We start from the raw sequence: 20,777 nt of genomic DNA on the forward strand, positions 1-20,777 counted from the left end.
CAACACCCAAGTCTAGCAGCAATGGGGGCCAGAGCTTCCTATACCTCTAAGGGCCTTTTCACTCCAGTGGAAGGGAAATGATGGTTCACTTTATCTTTTTAGAGAGAATCAGCCATTTGTACTGTTTTCATGTGCATGCAATAACTGAAACATGCACATTAGGCTTCAACAGAAAGAAAAGGTTCTAGCATCGACAGGTAATTACTTAAAAAATGTGGTGTACTGTATACATTGGTCTTCTTGCCAAAAGGCTGGCAGGTTGAAAGCCCTCAATATCATGTGCCAAACCCACTGCCAGAAAAGGCATTGGGAATCCCGCACAGAGGCACAGTACACTCTTATCAATGCTCCCCTTCCCCTTTCATTGTCTTTCTAGATGGCCAGAACTGTTACAGATCCTGCCAAAGACTGCATCCATTGTCTCTATATGTTTATTCTCTCTCTCTGTCGCCTTCACTTTGTATTTTTCTCTTTTACTTGCAGGATACATCTTCCTTTATTAACTTTGTCAAAACGATCTAGAGGAGGTGTGGTGGCCCAGAGGCTTCCACATCTCTAAACGCCACTTATTGATTGCTAAAGATTCAGTGACCCTCGTTGAAGCTCTAAAGAATTCCAGGGCAAAAGGACCCCAAAGCCATATGATGGAAATCTCTTTTGAGGAAGATTTAAATCAACCCAATATGTTTTTTAGGGTTCATGCATTTATTTAGTTGACTGGGTGTGAAAGAGATCACAGATCCTGAGCTTTCAATAGAAAATCTGTTTTACGAGGTAATGGAAATCCCTCCAGAGGTGAACAGACTGTCTTGGTCATTTGGCTAGACAGGCAGCAGCTTGGAAGCCCAGAATACTACATGTCCCCAGAGTAGTGACCTATGAGAGACGGTTAATATATATACATCTCTCTCTCTCTCTCTATACATACACACACTACATATACAGTATTTCTGTTGGCTCTGATAGCTACAAGAAGAGAGGGAGCGGCAAGAAGCAAATGGATGTTTCCCCTTTTAATCAGGATCTGAAGACACATGCCCCCTATGTACTGTGTTTTTAGACTTTGCAATGGGCAACCAATTGCATGCACCTTGTGCCAATAATGGAGAACACTAGGTAGGCCATAAAACCTGATGTGTTATATGTCTAAGGGATCTTTGTTTGTTTTGTAGCGGTCAGAGAATAAAGGGGCCCTTCCTTCTCGGAGAAGGACATGAAGACCCATGCCCCAGAGCACTGTTTTCGCACATGGCTCTGAGTGATCAGTTTCATGTATTTAGGGTATATATATATATATATATATATATATATATATATATATAAAATAAGAATTTACTCACCGGTAATTCTATTTCTCGTAGTCCGTAGTGGATGCTGGGAACTCCGTAAGGACCATGGGGAATAGACGGGCTCCGCAGGAGACTGGGCACTCTAAAGAAAATATTAGGTACTATCTGGTGTGCACTGGCTCCTCCCTCTATGCCCCTCCTCCAGACCTCAGTTAGGGAAACTGTGCCCGGAAGAGCTGACATTACAAGGAAAGGACATTTTGAATCCAGGGTAAGACTCATACCAGCCACACCAATCACACCGTACAACTTGTGATAACCTTACCCAGTTAACAGTATGAACAACAACTGAGCCTCACTCAACGGATGGCTCATAACAATAACCCTTAGTTAAGCAATAACTATATACACGTATTGCAGAGAGTCCGCACTTGGGACGGGCGCCCAGCATCCACTACGGACTACGAGAAATAGAATTACCGGTGAGTAAATTCTTATTTTCTCTGAAGTCCTAGTGGATGCTGAAAACTCCGTAAGGACCATGGGGATTATACCAAAGCTCCCAAACGGGCGGGAGAGTGCGGATGACTCTGCAGCACCGAATGAGCAAACACAAGGTCCTCCTCAGCCAGGGTATCAAACTTGTAGAACTTTGCAAATGTGTTTGAACCCGACCAAGTAGCCGCTCGGCAAAGCTGTAAAGCCGAGACCCCTCGGGCAGCCGCCCAAGAAGAGCCCACCTTCCTTGTGGAATGGGCTTTTACTGATTTTGGATGCGGCAATCCAGCCGCAGAATGAGCCTGCTGAATCGTGCTACAGAACCAGTGGGCAATAGTTTGCTTTGAAGCAGGAGCACCCAGCTTGTTGGGGGCATGCAAGATAAACAGCGAGTCAGTCTTCCTGACTCCAGCCGTTCTGGAAACATATATTTTCAAAGCCCTGACTACGTCCAGCAACTTGGAGTCCTCCAAGTCCCGAGTAGCCGCAGGCACCACAATAGGTTGGTTCAAATGAAATGAGGACACCACCTTTGGGAGAAATTGGGGACGAGTCCTCAATTCTGCCCTGTCCATATGGAAGATCAGATATGGGCTTTTACATGACAAAGCCGCCAATTCCGACACACGCCTAGCCTATGCTAAGGCCAACAGCATGACCACTTTCCACGTGAGATACTTCAGTTCCACGGTCTTAAGTGGCTCAAACATGTGGGATTTCAGGAAATCCAACACAACGTTAAGATCCCAGGGTGCCACTGGTGGCACAAAAGGGGGCTGCACATGCTGCACTCCCTTAACAAATGTCTGAACCTCAGGCAGTGAAGCCAGTTCTTTTTGAAAGAAAATGGATAGGGCCGAAATCTGGACCTTTATGGACCCCAATTTTAGGCCCATAGTCACCCCTGACTGTAGGAAGTGCAGGAAACGACCCAGTTGGAATTCCTCTGTAGGGGCCTTCCTGGCCTCACACCAAGCAACATATTTTCGCCATATACGGTGATAATGCTTTGCTGTCACGTCTTTCCTAGCCTTTATCAGCGTAGGAATAACTTCATCCGGAATGCCTTTTTCCGCTAGGATCCGGCGTTCAACCGCCATGCCGTCAAACGCAGCCGCGGTAAATCTTGGAACAGACAGGGCCCTTGTTGCAGCAGGTCCTGTCTGAGAGGCAGAGGCCATGGGTCCTCTGTGCGCATTTCTTGCAGTTCCGGGTACCAAGTCCTTCTTGGCCAGTCCGGAACAATGAGTATTGTTCTTATTCCTCTCTTTCTTACTATTCTCAGTACTTTTGGTATGAGAGGAAGAGGAGGAAACACATATACCGACTGGTACACCCACGGTGTCACTAGGGCGTCCACAGCTATCGCCTGAGGGTCCCTTGACCTGGCGCAATATCTTTTTAGCTTTTTGCTGAGGCGGGACGCCATCATGTCCACCTGTGGCAGTTCCCATCGGTTTGCAATCAGTTGGAAGACTTCTGGATGAAGTCCCCACTCTCCCGGGTGGAGGTCGTGTCTGCTGAGGAAGTCTGCTTTCCAGTTGTCCACTCCTGGAATGAACACTGCTGACAGTGCTTGCACGTGATTCTCCGCCTATCGAAGAATCTTTGTGGCTTCCGCCATTGCCATCCTGCTTCTTGTGCTGCCCTGGCGGTTTACATGGGCGACCGCCGTGATGTTGTCTGACTGAATCAGCACTGGCCGGTTTTGAAGCAGGGGCTCTGCTTGACTCAGGGCGTTGTATATGGCCCTTAATTCCAGTATATTTATGTGTAGAGAAGTCTCCAGACTTGACCACAGCCCTTGGAAGTTTCTTCCCTGAGTGACTGCCCCCCATCCTCGGAGGCTTGCATCCGTGGTCACCAGGACCAGGACCCAGTCCTGTATGCCGAACCTGCGGCCCTCGAGAAGGTGAGCACTCTGCAGCCACCACAGAAGAGACACCCTGGCCCTTGGGGACAGGGTGATCAGCTGATGCATCTGAAGATGCGACCCGGACCACTTGTCCAACAGATCCCACTGAAAGATCCTCGCATGGAACCTGCCGAAGGGAATGGCTTCGTATGAAGCCACCATCTTTCCCAGGACTCGCGTGCAGTGATGCACCGATACCTGTTTTGGTTTCAGGAGGTCCCTGACCAGAGATGCTAATTCCTGGGCCTTCTCCACCGGGAGAAACACCTTCTTCTGTTCTGTGTCCAGAATCATGCCCAGGAAAAGCAGATGCGTCGTAGGAATCAGCTGCGACTTTGGAACATTCAGAATCCAGCCGTGCTGTTGCAACACTTCCCGAGAGAGTGCTACGCTGATCAACAACTGCTCCCTGGACCTCGCCTTTATGAGGAGATCGTCCAAGTACGGGATAATTAGAACTCCCTTCTGCCGAAGGAGTATCATCATTTCGGCCATTACCTTGGTAAATATTCTCGGTGCCGTGGACAGGCCAAACGGCAACGTCTGGAACTGATAATGACAGTCCTGTACCACAAATCTGAGGTACTCCTGGTGAGGTGGATAAATGGGGACATGCAAGTAAGCATCTTTGATGTCCAGCGACACCATAAAATCCCCCTCTTCCAGGCTTGCAATAACCGCTCTGAGCGATTCCATTTTGAACTTGAATTTCTTTATATAAGTGTTCAAGGACTTTAAATTCAGAATGGGTCTCACCGAACCGTCCAATTTCGGTACCACAAACATTGTGGAATAGTAACCCCTTCCCTGTTGAAGGAGGGGGACCCTGACACTTGCTGGAGGTACAGCTTGTGAATTGCCGCAAGCACTACCTCCCTTTCTATGGGGGAAGCTGGCAAGGCTGATTTGAGGTAACGGCGGGGGGGAGTCGCTTCGAACTCCAGCTTGTCTCCCTGAGATACAATTTGTATAGCCCAGAGATCCACCTGTGAGCGAACCCACTGGCTGCTGAAGTTTCGGAGACGCGCCCCCACCGCACCTGGCTCCGCCTGTGGAGCCCCAACGTCATGCGGTGGACTTAGTGGAAACAAGGGAGGACTTTTGTTCCTGGGAACTGGCTGCATGGTGCAGCTTCTTACCTCTACCCCTGCCTCTGGCAAGAAAGGATGCACCCCTGACCCTCTTGCCTTTTTGGGAACGAAAGGACTGCATTTGATAATACGGTGCTTTCTTAGGCTGTGAGGAAACCTGAGGCAAGAAAGTGGACTTTCCAGCTGTCGCTGTAGACACGAGGTCCGACAGACCGTCCCCAAACAATTCCTCACCCTTATAAGGCAAAACCTCCATGTGTTTTTTAGAATCAGCATCTCCTGTCCATTGCCGAGTCCATAAGACCCTAATGGCAGAAATGGACATAGCATTAATTCTAGAGCCCAGCAGGCAAATGTCCCTCTGAGCATCTCGCATATATAAGACGACGTCTTTGATATGGCCCAGGGTTAGCAAAACAGTATCTCTGTCGAGGGAATCTATGTCGTCTAACAGAGTATCTGTCCACGCTGCTACAGCACTACACATCCAGGCTGAAGCAATAGCAGGTCTCAGTAGAGTACCAGAGTGTGTCGACATCTGTGTCAACCATCTGAGATAGAGGGCGTTTATGAGCCCCTGACGGTTTTTGAGTCGCCTGGGCAGGCGCGGGCTGAGACCCCGGCTGTCCCAAGGCTGCAGCGTCATCAAACCTTTTATGTAAGGAGTTTACATTGTCATTTAAGACCTTCCACATATCCATCCAATCAGGTGTCGGCCCACGTAACCTTCCTCATCAAACATGTCGACACAGCCGTACCGACACACCGCACACACACAGGGAATGCTCAGACTGAGGACAGGACACCACAAAGTCCTTTGGGGAGACAGAGAGAGAGTATGCCATCACACACCACAGCGCTATATAACACAGGGATTTTCACTGCTAATAAGTGATATACCCAATAGCTGCTGTTTTTGTATTCTTTGCGCCTAAATTTAAGTGCCCCCCCTCTCTTTTTAACCCGTCTTGTACCTGGATACTGCAGGGGAGAGCCTGGGGAGCTGCTTCCAGCGGAGCTGTGAAGAAAAAATGGCGCTGGTGTGCTGAGGAAGAAGGCCCCGTCCCCTCAGTGGCGGGCTTCTGTCCCGCTTTCAGTGTAAAATAATGGCGGGGGTTTTTACATATATACAGTGCTAGACTGTATATATGTATTTTTATGCCAAAGGTACTTCAATTGCAGCCCAGGCCCCCCCCCCCCCCAGCGCCCTGCACCCTACAGTGACCGGAGTGTGTAAGTGTGCTGGGAGCAATGGTGCACAGCTGCGGTGCTGTGCGCTACCTTAATGAAGACAGGAGTCTTCAGCCGCCGATTTCGTCGTCTTCTAGCTTCTGTTCTTCTGCCTCTGCAAGGGGGACGGCGGCGCGGCTCCGGGAACGGACGATCGAGGACAGGTGCCTGTGTTCGAACCCTCTGGAGCTGATGGTGTCCAGTAGCCTAAGAAGCACAAGCTAGCTGCAAGCAGATAGGTTTGCTTCTCTCCCCTTAGTCCCACGTAACAGTGAGTCTGTTGCCAGCAGAAGCTCACAGAAAATAAAAAACCTAATAAATACTTTCTTTACTAGTAAGCTCAGGAGAGCCCACTAGGAGCACCCAGCTCTGGCCGGGCACAGATTCTAACTGAGGTCTGGAGGAGGGGCATAGAGGGAGGAGCCAGTGCACACCAGATAGTACCTAATCTTTTCTTTAGAGTGCCCAGTCTCCTGCGGAGCCCGTCTATTCCCCATGGTCCTTACGGAGTTCCCAGCATCCACTAGGACGTCAGAGAAATATATATATATATATATATATATATATATAAAGTATATGCCTTATAATCATTTGATTTTAATCTATTTACACTTAAAATACCTGAAAGGTATTTTTGGTTGACAGTATCCCATGACACTTTTTTTTATCAGTTTGTTAGAAATCAATGGAGACATTTTCTTAGAGAACAGGCAGGGAACATGGATGCACACAAATTTCTTTCCTTGAAAAAAATAAATAGTTGTAGTTAAAATGTAATTTTATTAATCGCTTAAACAATATTTTTATTAAGTAGAAATGTGCACCAGTAAAAAAAATGCTATAGAAAGGGTACTTATGGAGAACAATAAATTGACAAATTAAAAATTCTTGCTATAATAATTTATAAATATCAAGTAAGTTTTAATTTGTCAATGTATAAAGTTGAAACAACATAACTAAAATCTTGTACATATTGGTGACACAAACATTTGTGTAGATTCTTACATTTTATTTATTTATTTGGTGTCTTGCTTTCTAGTTAAATATTAACTTCCCTGTACACATTGCAAACACACCATTTTCTCCCTAATTTATGTCTGCAATCCGTGTGTTCAATGCTGAAAGTAATCAAATCAGAGCCTAATTTTACAGAAGTGTAGTTACTGTGCATTCTCTGCTCCCTCACATGTATTCTGTATCCTTGAGGTCCATATGACTAGCAAGGGGAGGAGAAAATAGGCGCCAAGTTTGGTATCAGCTTCACAGAGAGCACATTTCGTGCATGCAGCTGGTACACCCTAGAAAGTGTCTGGAAAGAAACGTGAATTGTGGAACGTGTCATAGACAACGATTCCTCCAGGGGGCGCTCCAAAGCAGCCATACTGTATTAAAAGGATATGATACACAGATACGGAGGGAGGAGCTGAATATAACTAGATTTTTTTTCCCCTTTCCTCTCTGTCTGTATTCCTGACACACGGAGGGAAGAGAAGAAAGAGAGAGGGACAGACAGAAATAAACCCCCCACCCCTTTTAAAAAGAAGCTAAAGCATAAAATACCGGGATTCTAAAAGTAGCAGTTGTGTTCTACTGGAGATTTGGGGTTTGTTCTGTGGGAGGTAAAGAAGAAATAGGACACCTATACACCTCCTGATTTTTTTTTATATATCATTTTGCATTTTTTCATACTCTCGATTTGGTTCCCAAGTGGTCTGCACCCTATAACTGCCCCCCGGGGGGCACAGGAGAGGGGGGATTTAAATATCCGGTCTGGTTCTGCGCAGAGGTGAGTTACCATGCAAACTGCACATGGGGTCGGGTGGGATGTGGTCCTGTGCGTTCTGTGCTGAGTACAGTAATCAGGTCGTGTCTCCACAGTCTTACCTGTTTAACCCATCTTGTCCTGTAGAGGCCTGTGTACAAGAAAGGGGCGTGAGGCTGTACAGTAGTGGCCTTTCCTAGGAAGAGAATAGTAATACCCGTTCTTTGCCTATTTCCAGCTGCCCCTTCTTCACAACCCTAATATTAATCACACCCACACCCCCTACTTATATATGTTAGCCTGCTTTGTGGCAAAGGGTTTCTTAATAAGGAAATTTATATAGGAGCATGTCAGCACCCACCACGTCCAACAGCAAACAGCATTAACTTGTCGTTAGTAGTAAATGGTGCATTTATTGCACTCATTCTGGGTAAACTTTATTGAAGGGGGGGGGGGGGGGTTATATACAGAAGGGGGCGGCAGATATCGTCTGGTGCTCTTTGCATTCTGCATTTTGTTTGAGGGTAAACAAGACAAACTGTCTATTAACTGCTTGCCTGCTGCACATATATAAACAAGGCCCTTCTCTGTACTGTATGTCGAGTGTGCTATATCTTTGCAAGGTTGTTGAAGCCTGCTTCTAGCCGAGGTGGGGAAGTGGTTAACTCCCTCTGAATGCTGACAGCGCATAGGCCGTGTCCTCTTCTCCCCCTTGACTTGCAACAAGGCACTTCCACTAGTGCAGTATTTGCATCCAGTAGGTGGTGGGCAGGATTGGAAATAAAGGCATTGCTGCAAATTTAACCTCTTCCCCACCAGGATACTAACTTACTGATTACCTTTTGGATCATTTTATGTTATAAAGTAGATTAAAATCTATATTTTACTATATAACATTGCTGGTACTTTTCCATTGTTTATATTAGTATTATTTTGCTACAGTTGATGTCCTCTGAAAAAATCCTTGGTAGATATTTATGGTTTTAAAGGCTACTATGTAACTCAGGCAAGGAAAATATGTGGGTGGAAGCCTAAGCCTAAGAATCTGACAGTCCAGTGAAACCAATCTGAAAGTGCGTATTTAAAGTGTTATTTTTGTTTGCTTACTGAGTGGCGTACTTTCTCCTGCACCACATGCCATGTACTGGCGTGTATTAGGGTCCGTGTAGGGTGACATGTCCTGGTTCTCTTTGTGGGCAGCGTTATTTGTGGTTGTCAGAGTGGGTTAGTCCTGGCCATATGCCGTGTTAGCTACTTTTATTTCAGCTTACGGCCTTCATGCATGGGGTTGGCTCTTCACATGTGTTGGGCTTTTTGCATTCTTACAGTGACACCCCTTGGCGCCATTCTCACTGCAAATCCATTTTAACCATGTAATTCCCAGTAACTTTACAGTATTTTGGTGTTTTTGTTTGTTTAGTGTGTGTAAAGTCCAGTATATTTAGCTGTGCACATTTAATGTGTGTGTGTGTGTGTGTGTGTGTGTGTGTGTGCGCGCGCGTGTATACTTCTGTATTGCATTGTCCAGTATAGTTGTTAGTTGTGGATTGTACACTGTCTGTCCTTGTAACATCTGCATGCTGTGTATGTGCTGTGCGGTGTGCATGCTGCAATCTTTGTAGCATCGTGTTACCATGTGTGCCTGCGCCTATGTGTATTGACTTTCTTTGTTTGCAATCCCTCATGTAGGTAATTTTATTGCGTGGCTTTTTTTATTCGCCCCTCGTGTTAGTATGTCTTGCAGGTAGCCTTTGAAGTGGTGTTGGCACTCTCACGCAGACAGCTGTTGTGATTTGTGTGTTATGATCAGGGAGGGGGGTGTGGATCTTCGTGGCTGGGAGAGAAAGTGTTGTAAGGTCCCATAGCGTCCCCCCAAAAAAACCTGAGACGGAAACATCTAGTGGTGAGTGACATTAACAGTGTGAGGAAATGATATGTACATGTGACAGTGACAATCTAACTAGAGCACCGCTTCTGTTGTGCTAAGGCCTGTAAACGGTAATGTCGTTATGTTTTTTCCTTTAAAAAAAACATCTACAGTAATAGCGTGTGTTCTATTGGCAATGTCACAGAGCTCATGGAATGCTGTATGAGATACGTACAGCTCATAATTATCATTTGTGACTAAGTCTGATACTTCATTTACTGTATGTTGTTACACCTCTGTATGATAGAGAAAAAAGAAACACAGTACCTTCATGTTTTCCTGTAACAGGCAGAGAGAATTCTGCGCGTCAGGGACTGCGAGGCCTAGTTAGGCCTGAGTGAGACGAACTGGCAGTGTATGATTCCCCTGTGTGTCACATTGCAGATAGAGTTGGCCTTTTGTGTTAACACTCCAGCAGGAGTGTGCTGCTGCTTGTGTGTTTGTGACACTGTCCTACTGTGAAAGCCTAGATGCTTCCAGTTGTAGGATGTGAGAAAGTCTCGAGTGATAAAAAGTTTTGTGCTGTGACGGTACTGAGGCTCATGTGATGGTTAAACCATCGAGAATTTATATGTGTATATAGGCAGACGGATCAATTCCTGTGTGTCACATTGTCTCATTGAGGAATTCCTTTTCTTGAAAGCTCCATTATGCTAAAAGGAATTCAGAATCTAATGTGTGTTTTATAGTTAGATTTTATCTACGACTGAAAGGTGAAATTATGTGATTTTTTTTTTTTTTTTATGGAGGAGGATCTTGTATGTGCATCTCTACCTACCAGGGGTGTAACTAAAAATGCATGGACTTCATAGCATAACTGAGTAAAGTTCCTTATGTATCATGCAGGGGGTGAAAAAAATCACTTGATGCAGCTACACCCCCTTCCACTGTGGTAGTTACACATTTAATGCATTCAGCAGAGATTTTGATCCAGTAGTAGAAGCATTTGTTACTTTTTTTAGACACTTGAGGGCCCCATACACTATGCTGATAATGCCCGAATTCCGCCCAGTTCGGGCATTCGGCCCGATATATTGGGTGAAATCGGGCATTTTCGGTGTGCTTTTCCCCCGATCCGATCCGTTGCGCGTTCCCGTGTGCATCGGATCGGATCCCCCTAGATCCGACATATCACGAGTGCTGCACTCGTTATATGTCGGATCCCGCAGTAAATGGATGGGAAAGTAAAAGATACATCGTATGCAAAAAAACTGCATACGATATATCTAATACTATCCTGCCAACAGGGAGGCTGCCGGGAGGTTGGAGGAAATCTTATATGACATGACGGACTGTCATGTCTATGGTGCCCTTAACTTGTGAACTATTCAATTATACTTTGTACTTTTGAGATTAGACTGTCATGTTTTTCTTATGTAGATCTCTGTGTGGATTATATTATGTTGCTGTTGTGTGAATTGTATGCCCAAACTTCCTACATACAGTAGGTGGACACTGTGTTGCAACGCAGCTGCCACAGTCTTCTTAGCCAATAGTGTTCAGAAATACTTATACCACAATATCACAGTTTGTTTTTTCCTTTAAGTGCAAGGTATTGCACTGAATACCGGACTCCACAACTAAATATTTTTACTCAGACTGAGTAAACTTTATCTTTAAGGAAGAATATGCAGTTCATCATTTTGTCGTGGGCGTTTAACAAAAGGGCACACTTCACAGTGGACTGAGGGGGTAATTCAGACTGCGGCAGCGATCGCAGTATGAATCACTTTGTGGGCACACTGCGCGCGTGCACCCCTAGGGGGCCAGGTGAGATGATAACAGCATCTTACTAGTGCAATCGCCTCTGCCTGATTGACGGGGCGTGGTCTGGTCAATGCGGGCGTGTCCAGACTGTTGGGGGGGGGGGCAAGGCAGCTGCATGACGTAACACGCAGTCGCTGCGACCCGGGATGCGTCGAGTAGTGGCCTGCCAGCGCGCAGTAGCTGCGCTGTCAGGGAGCTACTCGTCAGGTACAAAAGCATCGCCGCCGTGCAATGCTTTTGTACCTGTGCGATGTGCGAGGTGGGGGGGGGGGGGGGGGGGGGGGTTAGGGCCTGACATGCGGGGCGGACTAGCCCTATGCTAGGCGTCCCCCCACATGTCAGAGTACATTATCGTAGATGTGCTAAATTTAGCACATCTACGATCAGATCTGAATTAGGCCCTGAATATACTCCTCAGTAAAGTATGCTTTGGTGGGAGATAGTATGGCAACAGGTGGGAGGTAAATTTCATACTATATTGGGAATATGCTTCTTCAAGCAAGTATAATCGGGAAATGTTTCTCAGTAGAAAAGACTTTTTCTCTTTAGTTTAAGCCAAGTAAGCCTAGGCCAAATTCATAGTTACTGCCTATAGGGCTGTTTGTGATGCACCTGTGGCCCCTTCAGCTGCATGGTAATGCAGCATGTACATTATAGCATGCACATTATCTGAACCATTTGAATTATCAATGATCCCTATGTTACAGTTCATTTAAACACTTAAGGCCAGTACTCACTGGCCGATGTCAGAGAGATGTGTGCTGAGCGAACCGCTCAGCACACATCTCTCCCGGCGCTCAGCACAGCGCGATCTGTGCTGAGCGTGCAGGGGGAGACGGGGGGGCCGCTTACTTCACCCTGCGGGTGAAGTGAGCGACCCGCTAGATTGGCCTGCATGCAGGCCAATCTAGCAGCAGCGATAGCGATGCGCGGGGCTGCGCATCGCTATCGCTGAGGGGGCTACACACGGAGCGATCGTGCTTAAAATCTAAGCAATCTAGTCAGATTGCTTAGATTTTAAGCAGCGATCGCTCCGTGAGTACCCCCCTTTAGGAGGAGATTTATCAAATCTTGGAGAAAGATAAAAGAGATAAAGTACTAACTAGTCAACTACTCGCTAAATGACAGATGCTGTCATCTCTCACCGAGCTTTTAGTAAATATCTCCCTTAAATACTTGTGTTACAAAAACTTGATTTCACTGTTTGGACTGACAATCACAAAGCTTTTTGTTTATATGAAGAAATTGTGGGCGAGATGTAATGAAGTCCGAGTTTGGCGGCCGTGCAGGATGCCTGCTGAACTCGAATGTTTTCTTGAAGGGGCAATCATGTACAAGGCATGGTTTAGCCTTGTAAATGATTGCCCCCTTTAAAAAAACATCCAAGTTCGTCCGGCATCCCGCACGGCCGCCAAACTCGGACTTCATTACATCTCGTCCTATTTACCATTATGACGTATAATAAGAGAGAGAGATAAAGTGGACAGATTAAGGAGGGAATTCAGGTAGACCTGGTAATTTACCGGGTATAAAAAAAATAAAAAAAAGTGGTAGTCTTGGGCTTTAACTCCCAGGGCTAATCAATTAGAGACCTTTTTTTCTCACCCAGTAAATTACCTTGTAATGAGGGCTGATTCAATTGTTTTGGGTGTGTAAAAATTCCCTCTATATGGGACTGTTTAGATGCCTAAACAATTGTCACTATTTAATCGATATTTGGACGCATTTCACTCATGTCGGGCCCATACAGACTGGGTTTAGCCACCTATAATGGCTAAACCCATTTAAACTCCTGCTCTGAGCATCAAAACTCCCGTTTGGACGGCCAAAGTGCCAAGTCAGAAGGCTGCAAGAAAAAATGTGTCCTCCTTGGCTGCTGGACGCTCAAGTGACAGAACAATTGAATTGCTGCCTTCGGGCACGATCTAGTGACTGCCGCGAGTAAAGCAACTGAATCGGCCCCATAGAATCTGGGATAAGTTCCCAGACCTACTGTATGTGTTATCATGGTTTGGGCATCCGATAATAGGCTATTTAACAGGGATTTCTTGTTGGTTCTGCTCAGACCCAAAAAGAAATCCCTGTTACTCTAACTGCAGCCTGCGGACTGCATAAAGAGCTAACTGAATAGTACTACTAGGGGACCAATTAGCCTGTGATAAATTACCGCAGCTAATTGAATTGACCTCTCTGCATGCTTTTATAACCCCCCCCCCCCCCCCCCCCCCTTAGTCCCATTGATGTTATGGATCGTTTTGATATACATCTTTGCATATTGTACATTTTATTACTTGTTTTGCATAAATTAATTAAATTTTAGGTTTAGTGGTACTTGAACAACCATGTTGTACTAATATAACCAGGAATTGCTTGGGTTACATATTAAAGAAGCTCATTGATTGACAAAGTGAACTCTTTGGATAAGATAAATATTATTTAAGAGATCGTTGAGCAATTTATGCTTCTACATAAACATAGCTTCGTGAAGAAATAGTTGTTTTATGGGGATAACAAAAGTTTCCATTTTTACTGTTCTATTGAATACCTGCCACTGCATGGTAGAGTGATAGCTTTTATCTCTGTATCTTTTTCTCTTTAAGGGGGGTACACACGGAGCGATGTTCAGTTAATTTCTAAGCAATATGACTAGATTGCTTAGAAATTAGCTGAACATCGCTCCGTGCGTAGGGGTGCCGGCGACAGCGATGCGCGGTCCTGCGCGTTGCTATCGCCGGTGCTAGATTGGCTTGCATGCAGACACAATCTAGCTGGTCGCTCATTTCACCGATGGGTGAAATGAGCGTCCCCCCGTGTCCATCCCCCCCTCGCTCAGCACACATCACGCTGTGCTGAGCGGGGGGAGAGATGTGTGCTGAGCGGTCTGTGCTAGATCTCTCAGCACACATCTCTGGGGAAATCTCCCTGTCAGTATGGTCCTTTAGTGTCTTGTCAGCTTTCAGTGTGCTGCCAAACAATGGGGGTAATTCTGAGTTGATCACAGCAGGATTTTTGTTAGCAGTTGGGCAAAACCATGGGGGTCATTCCGAGTTGTTCGCTCGGTATTTTTTTATCGCAACGGAGCGATTAGTCGCTAATGCGCATGCGCAATGTCCGCAGTGCGACTGCGCCAAGTAAATTTGCTATGCAGTTAGGAATTTTACTCACGGCATTACAAGGTTTTTTCATCGTTCTGGTGATCGGAGTGTGATTGACAGGAAGTGGGTGTTTCTGGGCGGAAACAGGCCGTTTTATGGGAGTGTGCGAAAAAACGCTACCGTTTCCGGGAAAAACGCGGGAGTGGCTGGAGAAACGGGGGAGTGTCTGGGCGAACGCTGGGTGTGTTTGTGACGTCAAACCAGGAACGACAAGCACTGAACTGATCGCAGATGCCGAGTAAGTTTGAAGCTACTCAGAAACTGCTAAGAAGTGTCTATTCGCAATTCTGCTAATCTTTCGTTCGCAATTTTGATAAGCTAAGATTCACTCCCAGTAGGCGGCGGCTTAGCGTGTGCAATGCTGCTAAAAGCAGCTTGCGAGCGAACAACTCGGAATGACCCCCCATGTGCACTGCAGGGGAGGCAGATATAACATGTGCAGAGAGAGTTAGATTTGGGTGTGGTGTGTTCAATCTGCAATCTAAATTGCAGTGTAAAAATAAAGCAGCCAGTATTTACCCTGCACAGAAACAAAATAACCCACCCAAATCTAACTCTCTCTGCACATGTTATATCTGGCCCCCTGCAGTGCACATGGTTTTGCCCAGCTGCTAACAAAAATCCTGCTGCGATCAACTTGGAATTACCCCCAATAGGTAGCAGCATTAGCACGAATTAGCTTTGGCCTGCACACACAGTGGATCCACACCAATGCAATAAATAGAAAAACATGCATCTTTCATTTTATTTGTAAAGCTGGACTAAGGGCCAGTTCACACGGGAAGAGATGTGTGCTGAGCGATCTAGCACTGACTGCTCAGCACACATTCTCTCCCGCTCAGCACACAGCGCAATGTGTGCTGAGTGATGGGGGAGGATGGAGGGGCCGCTCATATCACCCAGCAGTCAAATAAGCAATGTACTAGATTGTGCCTGCATGCAGGCCAATCTAGTACCAGCGATAGTACCGCACAGGGCCGCACATCGCTATCGCTGTGGGGCATACACACGAAGAGATCCGTGCTTAACTTCTAAGCAATCTAGTCAGATTGCGTAGAATTTAAGCACGGATCTCTCCGTGTGTACCCCCCTATACACTATACAATTGTCTGGCAGATAATCTGCCAGATCTGGCTGGTTGGGATGAAAATTTGGTAATGGATGAGAGCAAATGACAACCATTTGTCCCAAACACTGGAGAATGGATAAAACCTGTCTGTGATTTAACCAATTTGTACGAATGACAGTTTTTGTCAGTTTTCCAGTGTTTGGGAGCAAATGGTGGATTGTTATTTGCTCTCATCCATTACCAAATTTTCATTCCAACCAACCAGATCTGGCAGATTATCTACCAGATAATTGTATAGTGTATGCCCAGCTTTAAGGTGCCCATACACTTGTGCGATGCCCTGCAACGCGACATCGCGGGGCATCGCACCTGAACTGCCAAAGTGATTACCATGCGATCATGCGATAGATCGCATGGTAATCACGTGATGGGCACGTCACCGCCGAGTGGGAGCGGCATCTGGACGCTCCCAGCGGGTGCCCATCGCACATCGATTCGCACTGCGATTCGATAAATATTAAGTGCAGCACATACTATCTTGAGACGTGAGATTCGACCGGCGTGCCCGCACATCGCGTCGAAAGGTACCTAGAACGTGCATACAATTGATTTCTCTCACAGATGCGGTCAAAATCGAAGGTTAGCAGTAGCACCGATTATCTCACAAGTGTATGGGCACCATAACATTGATCACAAAACACTGGTGTATATTTAGAAGCCTACAACTATTTTATTATTTCTCTGACGTCCTAGTGGATGCTGGGAACTCCGTAAGGACCGTGGGGAATAGCGGCTCCGCAGGAGACTGGGCACAAAAGTAAAGCTTTAGGACTACCTGGTGTGCACTGGCTCCTCCCCCTATGACCCTCCTCCAAGCCTCAGTTAGATTTTTGTGCCCGGCCGAGAAGGGTGCACACTAGGGGCTCTCCTGAGCTTCTTAGTGAAAGTTTAGTTTTAGGTTTTTTATTTTCAGTGAGACCTGCTGGCAACAGGCTCACTGCATCGAGGGACTAAGGGGAGAAGAAGCGAACCTGCCTGCTTGCAGCCAGCTTGGGCTTCTTGGCTACTGGACACCATTAGCTCCAGAGGGACCGAACACAGGCCCAGCCTCGGAGTCCGGTCCCAGAGCCGCGCCGCCGGCCCCCTTACAGAGCCAGAAGCAAGAAGAGGTCCGGAAAATCGGCGGCAGAAGACATCAGTCTTCACCAAGGTAGCGCACAGCACTGCAGCTGTGCGCCATTGCTCCTCATACACACCTCACACTGCAGTCACTGAGGGTGCAGGGCGCTGGGGGGGGGCGCCCTGAGCAGCAATAAAAACACCTTGGCTGGCAAACATACATCACGTATAACCCCCAGGGCTATATGGATGTATTTTAACCCCTGCCAGAATCCATAAAAATGCGGGAGAAAAGTCAGCGAAAAAGGGGCGGAGCCTATCTCCTCAGCACACTGGCGCCATTTTCTCTCACAGCTCCGTTGGAGGGAAGCTCCCTGGCTCTCCCCTGCAGTTACTACACTACAGAAAGGGGTTAAAAAAGAGAGGGGGGCACTAATTAGGCGCAGTATTAATAAAACAGCAGCTATAAGGGGAAAAACACTTCTATAAGGTTATCCCTGTGTATATATATAGCGCTCTGGTGTGTGCTGGCATACTCTCCCTCTGTCTCCCCAAAGGGCTAGTGGGGTCCTGTCCTCTATCAGAGCATTCCCTGTGTGTGTGCTGTGTGTCGGTACGATTGTGTCGACATGTATGAGGAGGAAAATGGTGTGGAGGCGGAGCAATTGCCTGTAATGGAGATGTCACCCCCTAGGGAGTCGACACCTGAGTGGCTGAGCTTATGGAAGGAATTACGTGACAGTGTCAGCTCTTTACAAAAGATTGATGACATGAGACAGCCGGCTACTCAGCCTGTGCCTGTCCAGGTGTCTCAAAAGCCATCAGGGGCTCTAAAACGCCCGTTACCTCAGATGGCAGATACAGACGCCGACACGGATACTGACTCCAGTGTCGACGATTAAGAGACGAATGTGACTTCCAGTAGGGCCACACGTTACATGATTGAGGCTATGGAAAATGTTTTACATATTTCTGATAATACCAGTACCACTAAAAAGGGTATTATGTTGGGTGAGAAAAAACTGCCGGTAGTTTTTCCTGCATCTGAGGAATTAAATGAAGTGTGTGATGATGCGTGGGTTTCCCCCGATAAAAACTGTTAATTCCTAAAAAGTTATTAGCATCATACCCCTTCCCGCCAGAGGATAGGGCACGTTGGGAAACACCCCCTAGGGTGGATAAAGCGCTCACACGCTTGTCTAAACAGGTGGCACTACCGTCCCTGGATACGGCCGCCCTTAAGGAACCTGCTGACAGAAAGCAGGAAAATATCCTAAAAATGTATATACACTCACACGGGTGTGATACTGCGACCAGCAATCGCCTCAGCCTGGATGTGCAGTGCTGGGGTGGCTTGGTCGGATTCCCTGACTGACAATATTGATACCCTAGATAGGGACAGTATATTACTGACTATAGAGCATTTAAAAGATGCATTTCTATATATGCGTGATGCACAGAGGGATATTTGCCGACTGGCATCAAGAGTAAGTGCGCTGTCCATTTCTGCCAGAAGAGGGTTATGGACAAGACAGTGGTCAGGTGATGCTGATTCCAAAAGGCATATGGAAGTATTGCCTTATAAAAGGGAGGAGTATTTGGGGTAGGTCTAACAGACCTGGTGGCCACGGCAACGGCTGGGAAATCCACATTTTTACCCCAGGTAGCCTCTCAACATAAGAAGACGCCGTATTATCAGGCGCAGTCCTTTAGGCCCCATAAGGGCAAGCGGGCAAAAGACTCCTCATTTCTGCCCCGTGGCAGAGGGAAAGGAAAAAGGCTGCAGCAGAAGCCATTCACAAGCTGTATTCCCAGCAGGTGATAATCAAGGTACCCCTCCTACAACAGGGAAAGGGGTATTATTCCACGCTGTTTGTGGTACCGAAGCCGGACGGCTCGGTAAGACTTATTTTAAATCTGAAATCCTTGAACACTTACATACAAAGGTTCAAATTCAAGATGGAGTCACTCAGAGCGGTGATTGCGAACCTGGAAGAAGGGGATTATATGGTGTCTCTGGACATCAAGGATGCTTATCTCCATGTCCCAATTTACCCTTCTCACCAAGGGTACCTCAGGTTTGTGGTACAGAACTGTCACTATCAGTTTCAGACGCTGCCGTTTGGTTTGTCCACGGCACCCCGGGTCTTTACCAAAGTAATGGCCGAAATGATGATACTCCTTCGAAGGAAGGGAGTTTTAGTTATCCCTTACTTGGACGATCTCCTGATAAGGGCAAGATCCAGGGAACAGTTGGTAGTCAGGGTAGCACTATCTCAAGTAGTGTTGCGGCAGCACGGTTGGATTCTCAATATTCCAAAATCGCAGCTGATCCCGACGACACGTCTTCTATTCCTAGGGATGATCCTGGACACAGTCCAGAAAAAGGTGTTTCTCCCAGAGGAGAAAGCCAGGGAGTTATCCGAACTAGTCAGAAACCTCCTAAAACCAGGCCAAGTGTCAGTGCATCAGTGCACAAGGGTCCTGGGAAAAATGGTGGCTTCCTACGAAGCAATTCCATTCGGCAGATTCAACGCAAGAACTTTCCAGTGGGACCTGCTGGACAAATGGTCCGGATCGCATCTTCAGATGCATCAGCGGATAACCCTGTCACCAAAGACAAGGGTGTCTCTCCTGTGGTGGTTGCAGAGTGCTCATCTTCTAGAGGGCCGCAGATTTGGCATTCAGGACTGGGTCCTGGTGACCACGGATGCCAGCCTGCGAGGCTGGGGAGCAGTCACACAGGGAAGAAATTTCCAGGGCTTGTGGTCAAGCCTGGAGACATCACTTCACATAAATATTTGGAGCTAAGGGCCATTTACAATGCCCTAAGCCAAGCAAGACCTCTGCTTCAAGGTCAGCCGGTGCTGATCCAGTCGGACAACATCACGGCAGTCGCCCACGTAAACAGACAGGGCGGCACAAGAAGCAGGAGGGCAATGGCAGAAGCTGCAAGGATTTTTCGCTGGGCGGAAAATCATGTGATAGCATTGTCAGCAGTGTTCATTCCGGGAGTGGACAACTGGGAAGCAAACTTCCTCAGCAGGCACGACCTCCACCCGGGAGAGTGGGGACTTCACCCAGAAGTCTTCCACATGATTGTAAACCGTTGGGAAAAACCAAAGGTGGACATGATGGCGTCCCGCCTAAACAAAAAATTGGACAGGTATTGCGCCAGGTCAAGGGACCCTCAGGCAATAGCTGTGGACGCTCTGGTAACACCGTGGGTGTACCAGTCAGTGTATGTGTTCCCTCCTCTTCCTCTCATACCAAAAGTACTGAGAATTATAAGACTGAGGGGAGTAAGAACTATACTCGTGGCTCCGGATTGGCCAAGAAGGACTTGGTACCCGGAACTTCAAGAGATGCTCACGGAGGACCCGTGGCCTCTACCTCTAAGAAGGGACCTGCTCCAGCAAGGACCCTGTCTATTCCAAGACTTACCGCGGCTGCGTTTGACGGCAGGGCGGTTGAACGCCGGATCCTGAAGGAAAAAGGCATTCCGGATGAATTCATCCCTACCCTGATCAAGCCAGGAAGGATGTAACCGCAAAGCATTATCACCGCATTTGGCGAAAATATGTTGCGTGGTGCGAGGCCAGTAAGGCCCCGATGGAGGAATTTCAACTAGGTCGATTCCTGCATTTCCTGTAAACAGGAGTGTCTATGGGCCTAAAATTGGGGTCCATTAAGGTTCAAATTTCGGCCCTGTCAATTTTCTTCCAGAAATAACTAGCTTCAGTTCCTGAAGTTCAGACGTTTGTAAAAGGGGTACTGCATATACAGCCTCCTTTTGTGCCTCCAGTGGCACTTTGGGATCTCAATGTAGTTTTGGGGTTCCTAAAGTCACATTGGTTTGAACCACTTGAATCTGTGGAGTTAAAATATCTCACATGGAAAGTGGTCATGTTGTTGGCCCTGGCCTCGGCCAGGCGCGTGTCAGAATTGGCGGGCT

The 20,777-nt window shown here is 47.0% G+C and overlaps 1 protein-coding gene across 1 annotated transcript in view; it reads left to right on the forward strand.

Moving 5' to 3' along the window:
* Positions 1-7,463: 7,463 nt before the first annotated feature.
* THRA (thyroid hormone receptor alpha) overlaps positions 7,464-20,777 on the forward strand; it is a 181,444-nt gene continuing 168,130 nt past the window's right edge. The window contains exon 1 of the mRNA XM_063959761.1: positions 7,464-7,809. The gene's annotated coding sequence lies outside the window, so the exon portion shown is untranslated. The remainder of the gene's footprint in view (positions 7,810-20,777) is intronic.

The sequence above is a fragment of the Pseudophryne corroboree genome, chromosome 3, assembly GCF_028390025.1.
Source record: "Pseudophryne corroboree isolate aPseCor3 chromosome 3, aPseCor3.hap2, whole genome shotgun sequence".
Taxonomy (NCBI): domain Eukaryota; kingdom Metazoa; phylum Chordata; class Amphibia; order Anura; family Myobatrachidae; genus Pseudophryne; species Pseudophryne corroboree.